The 5,589-nt window shown below is 35.3% G+C and overlaps 1 non-coding gene across 1 annotated transcript; it reads right to left on the minus strand.

Moving 5' to 3' along the window:
- Positions 1–575: 575 nt before the first annotated feature.
- On the minus strand, positions 576–682 carry LOC139846246 (small nucleolar RNA R71). The gene has a single exon (XR_011758974.1). It is a non-coding gene; the product is annotated as a small nucleolar RNA R71 (small nucleolar RNA).
- Positions 683–5,589: the final 4,907 nt, after the last annotated feature.

Below are 5,589 nucleotides of genomic sequence, written 5' to 3' on the forward strand. Positions count from 1 at the left end.
AATCATCATCTAGTCGACCAAGAACTCCAACTCAAATTTCCGATAATCCATCTTTTGAACCCGACCTCACAATTGAGAATCCGGAGAATATTCAGGGACAATTCCAAGATCCAGAACCACTAATCATTCCTCCTGAACCACAAACCATTAAATCAGAATCTTCTAGTGATTCGTATTCAACAAATTCAATTATGGAAAATCTGGAACCTCTAAGTATGGAAGACCGAATGAGAGCCACACGCACGGGCCAAGGTCACGCCATTATTAAGCCAGACATTAATGCGCCAGATTATGAAATCAAAGGACAAATCCTACACATGGTAACTAATCAGTGCCAATATAGTGGTGCGCCGAAGGAAGATCCAAACGAACATCTTCGTACGTTTAATAGGATCTGTACACTATTCAAAATCCGAGAAGTTGAGGATGAACAGATCTATCTCATGTTGTTTCCCTGGACTTTAAAGGGAGAAGCCAAAGATTGGTTAGAATCGTTACCTGAAGGGGCGATTGACACATGGGATGTTTTAGTTGAAAATTTTCTTAAACGATTCTTTCCGGCATCCAAAGCCGTGAGACTTCAAGGAGAAATTGTTACGTTCGCGCAAAAGCCAAATGAAACATTATATGAGGCATGGACAAGATTCGGAAGGATGTTGAGAGGATGTCCTCAACACGGTTTAGACACTTACCAAATAGTACAAATATTCTACCAAGGTGTCAACGTTGCTACACGAAAAGACATCGACATAACAGCTGGTGGTTCCATTATGAAGAAAACCGCAACTGAAGCTTACAAAATTATTGATAACACAGCATCCCACTCACATGAGTGGCACCAAGAAAAAGATATCTTTCGATCATCTAAAGCGGCTAGAGCTGATTCTAACCATGACTTTGATTCCGTTTCCGCAAAAATAGATGTTTTCGAAAGACGAATGGAAAAGATGAATAAAGATATTCACCCAATACGAATCAGTTGTGAGCTATGCGGTGGACCACACTTATTGAAAGATTGTCACATTGAACCAACATTGGAACAACGAGAGAATGTTTCCTATATGAACCAAAGGCCTGGAAATAATTATCAAAATAATTATCAACCGCCAAAGCTAAACTTCAATCGAAATCAAAACATTCTTTACAATCCAAAAGGACCCGAAAATAACTGGTATAACCAACAAGGTCCGAATAACCAACCAACTCAAAACAACACTTTCAATCAACAAAGACCTGGCTTATATAAACCACAACAACAAACTGAAGAGAAAAAGTCAAATATGGAAGACGTGGTATTCAAGCTAGTTGAATCTCAAACACAATTTATTGAAACTCAAACCCAAACGAACGAGAGGTTTGATCAGTCATTAAGAACTCAACAAGCTTCCATTTTGAATCTAGAAAAACACGTAGGTACTCTTGCTAGCATGATGAGTGAGAGGGAACAAGGAAAGCTACCGAGTAATAATGAAGTAAATCCTCGGAATGAAAATGTTAACATGATATCAACAAATTCTGAAAAACCAATACCAGAAGATGGGAAAGTTTTAGATGTAAGTAACAATGAAGAAGTTACACCACCACCACCACCCGAGTATGTAAAGCCAGTGGTGGCACCATACAGACCACCCATCCCGTTTCCAAGAAAAGGAGTTGAGTATGAGCAAGTAATAGGTAATAAAGTTTGTGATACCTCTGGAAAGAAGAAGAAGAAGAATAAAAAAGTGCAAGAAACAAAAACAGTAGAAGTAAACCCGGTGAAGACAGTTCCACCAAATCCTCCACCTAGGGTAGGTGATCCGGGTGAATTTATTGTTCCTTGTCTACTTAGTGACTGTGTCATGTATGATGCACTAGCAGATTTAGATTCAAGTGTGAGTGTTATGCCTCTTTCATTATATAAGAGATTAGGTGTAGGTGAGTTAACTCCAACGGATATGAGTGTTCGACTCCTTGATCAAACCATTAAGCACCCAGTTGGAATTGCTGACAACCTACCCGTTCAAGTAGGTAATTTAACCTTTCTAGTCGAATTCATTGTCATTGACATAGAAGAGGACTCAAACGTTCCTCTAATTTTAGGTCGACCATTCTTAGCGTCCACCGGGGCGTTATTTGATGTAAGAAAGGGTAGAATGACACTTAGTAATGATGAGAAATCGATCACCTTTATGATTCGACAGTCTAAATATCCACAAACCAAAACCGTTGAACCGACAAAAACGATTGGTAAGAACCATGTTGTTTTACCAACTCCAACGGTAGTGCTTAACAATAATAAAATGCCTAAGTGTGGGGAAAATGAAGTAACACCTAATGATGACTTGATAATAAAGAACCCCATAGTTGATACGAAATTAAATGACCCCGTTATTAACAGTTCAATGAAGAAAATTTTTAAACGGGTTATTGATGCTAAAAGTAAGGGGAACTTTAAGTTATATAACCGGTTAGTATCCAATCTGTCGCCTAAAGAAAAGGCGAAGCTAGTTGAATTTGTGGATATTACGGAAAAAGCTGGTCACTGGCTTAAAGCAAAAGTCACAGATATGCAAGTTGATTATGGTCCAAGAGAAATTGACGATGAAGTTAATCACAATTTCGATACCACATCTACCTAAGTGTGAGGAGATTCAAATATTCTAAAAAGAAAATGCTGTTTGGAGTTAGTTGTTCTGTTCTCGTGTAGTTTCGAGAATGGAATTCGATTGGTCTTTTCCACTAGCAGACACTAAAGAACTAGTTTTCTCCCTCCATTCTGAATTTTTTTGTTTTTTAGGTTTTATATGAAATTAATATGTTTTCTTTTTAAGTTTTGTGTGAATTTAAAAACAAAAATTTACTTTATTTCATTAAGTTGAAAAAAAATGATTTCTAAAATTCGTCGTGAGTTGAAGACTAGGTCGTTGAGCCGAAATTACTTTACTTGAGGGCGGGGCGAAAAATTTTGTCATCATTATTTTTAATTTTATTGATTTAAAGTATGCAAAAAAAAATATATATTTGATTTTATAAATTTTTGAACGTGGGGTAATATACCCAACTTCAAAATTATGTATGTTTGTATTTTATGTTATATACAAAACAGGGTAAAATAACGCACTTTCAAAGACTGTCATTAAGTTCAGAAAAAGGTACTAATTTTGACGACAAGAAACAAAATATCAAATGTGAAATAACAACAATATGTTTGCAAACTCGGTATTTTTAATCATTTTTCTACACTAATCACCCTCATGAATTTAAATTTTTACTGATTTCTTGCAAATGAGGGCATTGCAAGATCTCAAGTGTGGGGAAGGGTTATAAATTCTTTCGGGTTTACACTTGTTTTAATTGCCAAATTTTGTGAAAATTTGAAAAAAATTTCAACTAAATGAATTCAAAATCATGTTTATACATATTTATGAACGATAAAACTAGGTGTTAATGCCGAAATTATTGTTACCTCGAGGACATAAATTGAGAAACAACCCAAAACGCTTGAATTCATTTAAAATGGGATAGAAGAGAATAAAAAGGCAAAGAAAAGAATAAATAAAAGCTAAGTGTGGGGAGAATGTACCAAGTTATTCAATTAAAAACTATCTATCCCATTTTTGTATAAGAATTATTGCAGGTACTTTTGCTTTGGACGATACTAATCAATTTTACCCGGTTTACTGTAATATATTTTAAAGAAAGATGGAGCTACACGATGAATCAATTCCATCATTAAAAGGAAGTAAAGTCTTCCGAAAAAGACACGCGCTTCTTGATTTAGGTCATGAAGTTGTCGTCCAGACCAGCTGTAGGTTGACGAAAAATCTAGAAAAGTCATCTCTAAAATCAGCAGGAAATCCACGGACCTCAGCATCAAACAGGGTCGCCATGTGGTCAGATTTATCCTAACCATGAGAAGGATTTATCTCGCATAATGGGGGGGCACCGTGCAAATTAGCTTGATAAGACTAATGAATCAAATCCCCAGAAAGGATAATCTCCTTAAAGATCAAAAATCAGCTTTTAAGACTGATATTACTCAATCCTAGAGATTGACCTTAAAGATTGAGAATTACAAACTCATGGAATTCAATGATATCTAAACTCGAGCTTGAACGAGAAAATATTTTGATCAAAAATAAAACCGATTTGTTTTCTGAAAACCTATTTTCAATGCGTTCATTACCATTGAACGTAAAATCCTGAGAATTCATTGGAATTCATTAGGTCACCTGAACCAAATCGGGTGTCAACCGTAAGAACGGTGGTTGCATAGCATGGTCGGAGACAGGACCTTGTGTCAAACCGACAAATTATAAGGGTGAGCTTTACTATTGCTCCTACAAAGGATAGTAAAAGCATCCGACACGTTTTTGGACCATAATTAAAAGCATGTCACGGGACATTGCCTTAACAGTTTCTTGTTCATCGCTTTCCTTTACAACCGGACGGTAGTTTACCGAAAGGTAATATACGGGACAAGTAAACTGGACGTGTTGCTTTCCTAATACAAGGTTAGCAAGTGGGTAACACAAAACCACAAGTGTTGAGCTAAAATTTTCAAATCTGAAACCCACACAACCCACAAAAATATTTTGCAAACACCGGTGAAGGGTTATTCCGGAAAACTTATCTAGGGTAAAAGCTAGATTAAATTTTCAAAAAGATCAAATGTTTTCATAAAGATCCAATTTCCTTAAGGATCTACATTTTCATAGTCATGTGGGACTGTAAACCACCTTTCAAATGTGCACTTTGCTTTGGAAACCGAAAGTAAATCGGCTATTTGATTGCAAGTGTCGTTGACCTAAACCCGAGGCAACTGTGGATGACACACCCACCTTTAACCATCATTACTGTCATTGTTTATACCGCTATATCAAAATCACTGATGTACAAAATGTGATGAATAAAAAAGTGATTCATGTATGTTTTTATTTCAAGTTCTGTATTGCTTGAGGACAAGCAACGCTCAAGTGTGGGGATATTTGATAGTGCTCCAAATGAACATATATTTAGTAGCAATATCGTTCCAATATGTAAAGTTTTTAAATGTAATTTCCTTATTTTTAGTTGTAATAGTTAAATAAATAAGTGCGAAGACGAAAGACGCAAATCGCTCGAAAATGAAGATTTAAAAACAAAAACGAAGATTTGAAAGACCAAAACATCCAAAAAGCTCAAATGTACAAGATACAATTCAAAAGGTTCAATTTATTGATGAGAAACGTCTAAAAATGACAAGAGTACAAGTTACAAAACGCAAAGTACAAGATATTAAATTATACGAAAGGACGTTCGAAAATCCGGAACCGGTACCCGAGCCAACTATCAACGCTCGACGCAACGGAGCTGAAAGTACAAGTCAACTATGCACAAGAATATAATATAATATTTAAATAATTCATAATAAGAATAATAATAAATAATAAAAAGTTGTTAATTGAGCATAGTTAAGGGGTCATAAGTGAAAATTTCAAATCAACATTTGCCTATAAAATGGAATTCACGTAGTAATGAAAAAGAACACCTTTCTTCATATTTCTTTCTTTCTTCTGTAATATGTAATATATATTTATATTATAATTTTAATATAAGTTAATTTTA

Source organism: Rutidosis leptorrhynchoides, chromosome 4 (assembly GCF_046630445.1).
Source record: "Rutidosis leptorrhynchoides isolate AG116_Rl617_1_P2 chromosome 4, CSIRO_AGI_Rlap_v1, whole genome shotgun sequence".
In the NCBI taxonomy this organism is placed as follows: Eukaryota; Viridiplantae; Streptophyta; class Magnoliopsida; order Asterales; family Asteraceae; genus Rutidosis; species Rutidosis leptorrhynchoides.